Raw genomic sequence first — 9,725 nt, 5'->3', positions numbered from 1 at the left:
TCCACTTTCATGCTCCTCCCGTACTCCTGGCTCCTCTTTGAAGTTCATAGTAGATAGTGGTAGAAGAAATAGTGAAAGTCTTAAAGTCTTTGATCTTTCTTATAAGTGCATGGAAGAAAACGCTGACGTATGCTGCCTTCTCCCTCTCTCTCTGCTTCGGCTACCTAAGAGGGAAGGGCTCCCTGTCCTGTGATCACGTGATTTGCTTCACTTTGTCAATCACTTAGAAGATTCACCCTCCTTACCCTGCCCCCTTGTCTTGTATGCAATAAATATCGGCGCACCCAGCCATTCGGGGCCACTGCTGGTCTCCACGTCTTGATGGTAGTGGTGCCCTGGGCCCAGCTGTTTTCTCTTTATCTCTTTGCCTTCTGTCTTTATTTATTACAATCTCTTGTCTCTGCACATAGGGAGAACACCCACTAAGCCCCAAAGGGCTGGACCCTGTAGATCTTGATTCAATGCAACCTCCTTCTCCCAGGTTCAAGCAGGGAGGTGACTTCCAGGTCACAGATAAATGAGGCACAGATGGTTGCAATCTTTTGAGGTTTTTTTTTTGAGATGAAGTCTCATTTTGTCGCCCAGGCTGGAGTGCAGTGGTATGATCTCAGCTCACTGCATCAGCCTCCCACAGTGCTGGGATTACAGGCATGAACCACTGTGCTGGGCCCTTCTTTTGAGTTTCTGATTAGCCTTTCAGAGGAGGCACTCAGACATGCATCTATGTCAGGGAGCAGAGGGGTGACTTTGAATAGAAGGGGAGTCTGGCTCACTAAGCAGTTCCCAGCTTGACTTTTCCCTTTTGCTTAATGATTTGGGGGCTCACAGATTTATTTCCTTTCACACAGCCCATCATTCACCCCACCCCTGGTCCATGTTGCCTGTTCTGTGTGATTATTTTTGCGCGTTTGACTTCCGCTCTTTGGATCCTGGTGAGAACAAGGCCCCAAGGGGAGGGCAGAGCCAGAATGTGGGGCTGTGCTGGGCTCACCCCCTCTGAGTGGAGCTCAGCCCTGGCTTCAGATTAGAGTCTAGAGGCATTTTTCAAATAGAGCTTTTGTGCCGCTTTAGCAGGGATTCTTATTCTGACGGGATGGAACCCACCCTCAGTAATACCTGCAGTGGCGCAGGTGCTTGTCATCTGTGTGCAGCATTGAGCATGGAAGCTCTGAGTCCTCCATTTCTGAGGGCTGAGCTCAGCCTGTGATCCACAGAGAGGTGAGGGGCTGTCCTCTGGATGGGGATTGATCAGGGATGAGTGTGTGCCCGGAAGGGGAGATCAGTCCAGCCCAGCTCCCCACTGCTGCCTCGTGTGTGGTGGCTTCTCCAGGAGGGGAGTGAGATCTGAAGACCGGGGTCAAACACACTTATAGGTCTTCCTGTGGGACTTTCTTATCTCTGCATGATCTCTGGTGCAGTGGGCAGCAGAGGACCATCTTTCTACAGGGTGAGGTCTCCCCTGTCTGTGTGTTTTTGTCGCAGGAAGGGAGTGAGTCATTTCTACATGAAGTTTCATATTTTTTTCACATACGGGATTGATTTCTAAAGACTCATGTTACGTGAGGAAGCAGCTCAGAAGAGGAAAGGAAAGGAGCCAGGCGTGGCTCTTCCTCAGGTGAAGTGATATTCCTCTTTGGATTAATCTGTCTCTTTCCTTTTTGAAACACCAGGTATTTAGTAGCCAGTCATTTCTGAGTCTGAAGCATTTTGCCTGACAGGTTCACTCACACTCACCCATGCCTGCCCTCAGTTCCTCTCAGCTGCTCTGAGATTCCATCTCCTGTGACCCAGTGACATGAACTTGAGAAGAGGTTCCACTGGGCATGGTCCTGGGAAGGGCTCACACCTAGACATGTATGGACACGGGGTGTGGGCCCCACGGTGTCAGTGCTGCTGGGCAGCCTGGATTGTTCAAGGGTCATGTCTGGATGTCAGCTCTTCGTGGACCAGATCAGAGAAACTACATATGAAATACATACATTAATGTGCACAGATATCTGGTAAATTCTGGAAAAGGAGACCAATAAGGGGAGACATTTTGTATGCGATTTCTTAATGCATTTGAAGGCACACTAGTAGACAGGATGTTGGTCTGGGTGTGGTGGCTTATGCCTGTAATCCCAGCACTTTGGGAGCCAAGGCAGGTGGATCACTTGAGGTCAGGAGTTTGAGACCAGCCTGGCCCATGTGGTAAAACCTCATCTCTAATAAAAATACAAAAATTAGCTGGAAGTCATGGCTCATGCCTGTAATCTCAGCTACTCAGGAGGCTGAGGCAGGAGAATCACTTGAATCCGGGAGGTGGAGGCTACAGTAAGCCGAGATTGTGCCACTGCACTCCAGCCTAGGCAACAGAGCAAGACTCCATCTCAAAAGAAAAAAAGGAGAGAGAGAGAGAAAATGTCGCTCTGTAGCTTAGTTCTGGAGTACAATGGCACAATTTAGTTTACAGCAGCCTGAAACTCCTTGGCTCAAGTAATCCCCACTTCAGCCTCCCAAAGAGCTTGAATGATAGGCATGTGTCACCATAAGCGGCTAATTGTTTTATTGATTTATTTATTTTGAGATGGAGTCTCGCTCTGTTGCCCAAGCTGGAGTGTAGTGATGGGATCTCAGCTGACTGCAACATCTGCCTCCTGGGTTCAAGCAATTCTTCTGCCTTAGCCTCCCGAGTGGCTGGGATTACAGGCATGTGCCACCATGCCTGACTAATTTTTTTGTATTCTTAGTAGAGATGGGATTTCACCATATTGGTCAGGCTGGTCGGGAACTCCTGACCTTGTGTTTTTTCACCTTAGCCTCCCAAAGTGCTGGGATTACAAGCCTGAGCCACCGTGCCCAGCCAGTCTCTGCAGTTTTAATGACTTGGAATGGAATGGAAAGTGAAGATACACATCAGTGGTACAGGATGCTTTATCACATCGTTGATTTTACTTATTTTTTTGTTAGTTCAGTTTCAATCTGTCACTCAGGCTGGAGTGCAGTAGTGAGATATTTTCTCACTGTAGCCTCCACTTCCTGGATTACAGTGATTCTTTTGCCTGAGCCTCTAGAGTAGCTGGGATTAGAGGTGTGCACCACGACGCGTGTAACACCGTGATGTGATGTGTGTGCATGAATACGTGGATGGGTAAGCCCATGGTTTATGTAGAAAACACAACATTTGCAATAAGTTTTATTTTTTATAATAATTGTAATGATTTTAAGATTTTTCATTGTTGTCAACTATCACAATAATGAGTTAATAGTAAGAAGGGGCTGGGCATGGTGGCTTATTCCTGTAATCCCAGCACTTTGGGAGGCCGAGTCGGGTGCTCAGGAGTTCAAGACCAGCCTGACCAAAATGGTGAAACCCTGTCTCTACTAAAAATACAAAATCTAGGATGGGCGCGGTGGCACATGCCTGTAATCCCAGCACTTTGGGAGGCCAAGGCGGGCAGATCACGAGGTCAGGAGATCGAGACCATCCTGGCTAACACGGTGAAACCCCATCTGTAATAAAAATACAAAAAAAAATTAGCTGGGCGTGGTGGCAGGCACCTGTAGTCCCAGCTACTTGGGAGGCTGAGGCAGGAGAGTGGCATGAATCTGGGAGGTGGAGCTTGCAGTGAGCCAAGATCGCGCCACTGCACTCCAGCCTGGGAGACAGACCAAGACTCCGTCTCAAAAAAAACAAAAAACAAAAAAACAAAAATAAATACAAACTTTTAGCCAGGCCTGGTGGCAGGCGCCTGTTAATCCCAGCTACTCGGGAGGCTGAGGCAAGAGAATTGCTTGAACCTGGGTGGCAGGGGTTGCAGTGAGCCGAGATCACACCACTGCACTCCAGCCTGAGCAATAGAGTGACACTCCATCTCAAAAAAAGAGAAAACAGAAAAAACCTGTCATTATTATTATTATTGTTATTACAGGCATGAGCCACTGCGCTCAGTCTGTCTCTGTTTCCACAGACACATCTCTACCTACTCAGCCAGGGAATTCTTCACATCCATGGTCTCCTTCGTTGCTGCACTCCTCATAGACTTTACTCATTTTTTTTGTGTGTATGAAATTCTGGAATCTATACACGGCATATTGTTGAGTATATGCTTGAAACTAGGTATCAGAGGCCATTTAATTTAAGAGATGTAAAACTGCTTTCACCTTAGGCCACCATACTGCTGCTTTTTTGGATCTCGTTCATTCTTGTCCCTTGCCTGTATTGTAATTTGCATATTTAAGCTTGGGTCAATATTTTACCATTTGCTAAATTAGTTCCACTTTCCTCCGAGCTCAAGATTTGGTCTATCCTAGTGGAATTATATTCCCACAGACGTGCATGTACAAAGTTCGCTCCTACATGCCCATTACTTCCTGCCGTCCACCCTTGCCCTTCCTTTCCTGGCCTTGCCTCACATAATACATTGATCTGGATGCAAATACCAGCCTAATGACTTTGTAATAGTGAACACTCCAATTTCCCTGTGAGCCCCTCCCCTCCAACACTACTCTCACTGAGTAAGTCAAGACCTTATTCATCCACTGGACAAAATTATTGGAGGCTGCCTAAATCAACGTGTGCAGGGCATGATGACTCAGCACATGATCCATGAGGGATGGCTTTAGAACCACTGTCAGCAGCACAGCTCAGCCCTTGTGTCCCAGCTCAGCCCTTGTATCCCCCTTGTAGTATTTCATTCTGTTCTCCTTGCAGCATTTTTTGTGACTGGTTGTTTTCTGTACTTTCTTGGTGGACTATTGTGCTTAGAAACGTGTCGTGGGATCCTTCAGGCCCAGGATCAAGTTTGTCCCTCACTTACTGTATGTGCAAATTGGAGTCATGTACATGAACACTGGGGGCCTGCTGTACTTATATGAGAACTTATTTGAGAAATAATGTTAATTTTTCTCCAGATTTTTTGTTTGTTTGTTTTCTGAGATGGAGTTTCGCTCTTGTTGCCCAGGCTGGACTGCAGTGGTGCAATCTCAGCTCACTGCAGCCTCCGCCCGCAGGTTCAAGCTATTCTGCCTGAGGCTCCAAAGTAGCTGGGATTACAGGCATGCGCCAACACACCCAGCTAATTTTGTATTTGAAGTAGAGATGGGGTTTTTCCATGTCAGTCAGACTGCTCTCAAACTCCCAACTTCAGGTGATCCACCTGCCTAGGTCTTCCAAAGTGTTGGGATTACAAGCATGAGCCACCGTTCCCAGCTGCCTCCAGGTTTTTAAACAAGTTAGTGCTATCAGATGGCTTCACACATTGCAGCTTTTATACGACAGGCTGTAAACTGCCTTTGTGTAATAAGAGTTGTCAGCCTTCAGTGATATTGATGATGGCATGCTCCTTTTCCTGTCTCCGTCATTTCACTGTCCTGTCAGAAACAGCTTAGACTGGCTGGCCACGGTGGCTCACACCTCTAATCCCAGCACTTTGGGAGGCTGAGGTGGGTAGATCGCTTGAGGTGAGGAGTTTGAGACCAGTCAGTCCAACATGGTGAATCCTCGAATCTACTGAACACAAAAAAATGGATGGCTGGGTGCGGTGGCTCAAGCCTGTAATCCCAGTACTTTGGGAGGCCAAGACAGGCAGATCACCTGAGGTCAGGAGTTCGAGACCAGCCTGGCCAACATGGTAAAACCCCATCTCTACTACAAATACAAAAATTAGCTGGGTGTGGTGGCACATGCCTGAAATCCCAGCTACACAGGAGGCTGAGACAGGAGACTCACTTGAACCCAGGAGGCAGAGGTTTCAGTGAGCCAAGATCAGGCCATTGCACTCTAGCCTGGGCAATAAGAGTGAAACTCTTTCTCAAAAATAAATAAAGAAAAAATAGGGGGGAGGGGGGAGGGATAGCACTGGGAGATATACCTAATGCTAGATGACGATTTAGTGGGTGCAGCGCACCAGCATGGCACATGTATACATATGTAACTAACCTGCACAATGTGCACATGTACCCTAAAACTTAAAGTATAATAACATAAAATAAAATAAAAAAAGAAAAAAATAAAAATAAGGCTGAGCAAGGTGGCTCACGCCTGTGATCCCAGCACTTTGGGAGGCCGAGGCGGGTGGATCACAAGGTCAGGAGATGAAGACCATCCTGGCTGGCATGGTGAAACCCCATCTCTACTAAAAATACAGAAACAAAATTAGCCAGGCGTGGTGGCAGGCACCGGTGTTCCCAGCTACTCGGGAGGCTGAGGCAGGAGAATGGCGTGAACCTGGGAGGCGGAGCTTGCAGTCAGCCGAGATCCTGCCACAGCACTCCAGCCTGGGTGACAGGGGGAGACCCCATCTCAAAAAAATAAATAAAGAAATAAAAATAAAAATAAAGGCACTGGTCTTATTCATGAGTAGTCAACACCCATGATCAAATTATCTGAAAGGCCCCATCTGCAGGAACATCTTATTGGAGAATAAGAACTGTGAACATGGCTTTTGGCCAATACAAACATTCAGACCAGGGAGCCTGCATCATTTTTTTAATGTTTTTATTGTGCAATTTGTTTTATACAATGTTTGATCCCAGTTTATCAATTTTCCCAGTACACATTCTATGTTTTATGCATGGTGAACTAGATAACTAAGGGAAATGCGTATATATAGAATTGCTGTATGGCCTGGCTGTTATTTAACTGTAGTTGTAACATCGTAATTGAGCCCTCTGACACTGTTAGTCATTTCTTCTTTTCTTTTTTGAGAGAAAGTCTCTCTGTGTTACCCAGGCTGGAGTGCAATTGCATGATCTCGGCTCAGCGCAACTTCTGCCTCCCGGGTTCAAATGGCACTCCACTTGTTAATGTCACAAAGTGCCGCCGGGTGCAGTGCCTCATGCCTGTAATCCTAGGACTTTGGGGGGTTGAGGTGGGTGGATCACTTGAGGTCAGGAGTTCGAGACCAGCCTGGCCTACATGGTGAAACCTTATCTCTACTAAAAATGCAATCATTAGCCATGCATGGTGGAGCATGCCTGTGATCCCAGCTACTCAGGAGCCTGAGGCAGGAGAATTGCTGGAACTCAGGAGGCGGAGGTTGCATTTAGGTGAGATCACGCCATTTTACTCCAGCCTGGGTGACAGAGCAAGACTTTGTCTCAAAAAAATAAAAATACATAAAATTTAAAAAAATCACAAAGTGCCTGTTTTGTATGGGTGTACGTGATATTCCTTGGTGGATTATCCTGTCTCCTTTCTTTCTGAAAAGCCAGGTGTTACAGTAGCCAGTCTTTTCTGAGTCTGAAGCGTCCTGCCTGACACGTTTGCTCGCACTCACCCATGCCTTCTGTCAGTCCCTCTCATCTTCGCTTAAATTCCATCTTCTAGGCCGGGCGCGGTGGCTCACGCCTGTTATCCCAGCACTTTGGGAGGCTGAGGCGGGCGGATCATGAGGTCAGGAGATGGAAACCATCCTGGCTAACATGGTGAAACCCTGTCTCTACTAAAAATACAAAAAAATTAGCCGGGCGTGGTGGCGGGTGCCTGTAGTCCCAGCTACTCGGGAGGCTGAGGCAGAAGAATGGCGTGAACCCGGGAGGCGGAACTTGCAGTGAGCAGACACCGCAAGACTCCATCTCAAAAAAAAAAAAAAAAATCCGTCTTCTATAACTCAGTGACATGAATTTCCATAGAGGCTGCACTGGGCATGGTCCTGGGAAGGGCTCACACCAGACATGGATGGAGATGGGGTATGGGCCCCATGGTGTCAGTGCTGCTGGGCAGCTGGGATTGTTCAGGCACCACATTTGGATGCACGTTTAGCTCTTTGTGGACTGGATCCCAGAAACTACATATGAAAGTCATACATTAATGTGCACTGATATCTTGTACATTCTGGAAAGGAGACCAATAAAGGGAGATATTTTGTTTCTGATTTTGTAATGCATTTGAAGCCAATTTTTTTTTGTTTTTAGAGACAGGGTTTTGCTCTGTGGCCCAGTCTGGAGTGCAATGGTACAATTCTAGTTTATAGCAGCCTCAAACTCCTGGTCTCAAGTGATCCACACATTACCCTCCCAAGGAGCTAGGATGACAGGCATGTGTCACCATATCTGGCTAAGTCTTTCATTTTTTATTATGTGGCTATGGGATCTTGCTATTTTGTCCAGGCAGGAATACGGTGGTATAGTCAAAGCTCACTATAGCTTTGAGCTCCTGGCCTCAAGTGATCTTCCCATTTCAGCCTCCCATTTCAGCCTCCCAAATTGCTGAGATAACAGATATGAGACAGCCAGCCTGGCTGGACTCTGCACTTTTTTTTCTTTTTTAGGTGGGTGAGAATGGAGTCTTGCTCTGTCGCCAGGCTGGATTGCAGTGGCACAATATCTGTCAGCTCACTGCACCCTCCACCTCCTGGGTTCAAGCAGTTCTCCTGGCTCAGCCTCCCAAGTAGCTGGGACTACAGGTGTGCACCACCAGGCCCAGCTGAGTTTTTGTTAGTTTGTTTTTTGAGATGGAGCCTCATTCTGTCACCCAGGCTGGAGTGCCTTGGCGCGGTCTCGGCTCACTGCAACCTCCACCTCCCGGGTTCAAGCAATTCTCCTACCTCAACCTTCTGAGTAGCTGGGACTACAGGCATGCACCATCACACCCAGCTAATATTTGTATTTTTAGTAGAGATGGGGTTTTGCCTTGTTGGCCAGGCTGCTTTCAAAATCCTGACCTCATGATCTTTCCACCTCATCCTCCCAAAGTGCTGGGATTACAGGCATGAGCCAGCCCACCCAGCGCTAAGTTTTGTACTTTTAGTAGAAACAGGGTTTCACCACATTGGTCAGGCTGGTCTCAGACCTCTGAACTCAGGTGATCCATCCACCTTGAACTCCCAAAATGCTGGGATTACAAGCATTTGCCACAATTCCCAGTTTTGACTCTGCACTTTTAATGACTTAGAATGGAATGGAAAGTGGAGGTAACATCAGTGGTAGAGGATAATTTGTTCTATTATTGCTTTTAAAACAAGAAATCGGCCTCCCAAAGTGCTAGGATTACAGGCGTTGAGCAACCACTCCCGGACAAAGAAAGTTCACTTAGGCATCCCCTTTCCTGTCCAGCCTTCCACCAGTTCCCTTGGCTCAATGGGGAATCACTGCTGAGAGTACTGTGGCAAGTCAGCGTAAGTCCTACAGAAATGTATTCAGACACCATTATGAGATTTTAGATAAAATTCTTTGATGAATGTGCCTGTCGCCCAGACTGGAGCGCAGTGGTGCAATCTTGCCTCACTGCAGACTCTTTCCTCCAGGTTCAAGTGATTCTTGTGCCTCAGCCTCCTGAATACCTGGGACTAAAGGTGTGTGCCACTATGCCTGGATAAGTTTTTTGTATTTTTAATAGAGATGGAGTTTCACCATGTTGGCCAGGGTGGTCTGGCACTCCTGGCCTCTAGTGATCCATCTTCCTCAGCCTCCCGAAGTGCTGGGATTACAGGCATGAGCCACTGTGCCAGGCCAAATGATTTTGTTGTTGTTGTTTTGTTTTTTGTTTTGTATGTTTTGTGAGACAGGTGTCTGACCCTGTCAACAGGCTGGAACTTACTAGCACATTGCAACCTCTGCTTCATGGGTTCAAATGATTCTCTAGCCTCAGCCAACTGAATAGCTGCATTACAGGTAGGTGCCATCATGCTTGGCTAATTGTTATATTTTTAGTAGAGACGGAGTTTCTCCATATTGGCCAGGCTGGTCTTAGACTCCTGGCCTCAAGTGATCCTCCCTCCTCGGCCTCCCAAGTACTGGGATTA

This window comes from Pan troglodytes, chromosome 20 (genome assembly GCF_028858775.2).
Source record: "Pan troglodytes isolate AG18354 chromosome 20, NHGRI_mPanTro3-v2.0_pri, whole genome shotgun sequence".
In the NCBI taxonomy this organism is placed as follows: Eukaryota; Metazoa; Chordata; class Mammalia; order Primates; family Hominidae; genus Pan; species Pan troglodytes.
Note: the sequence above shows the minus strand (reverse complement) of the source record.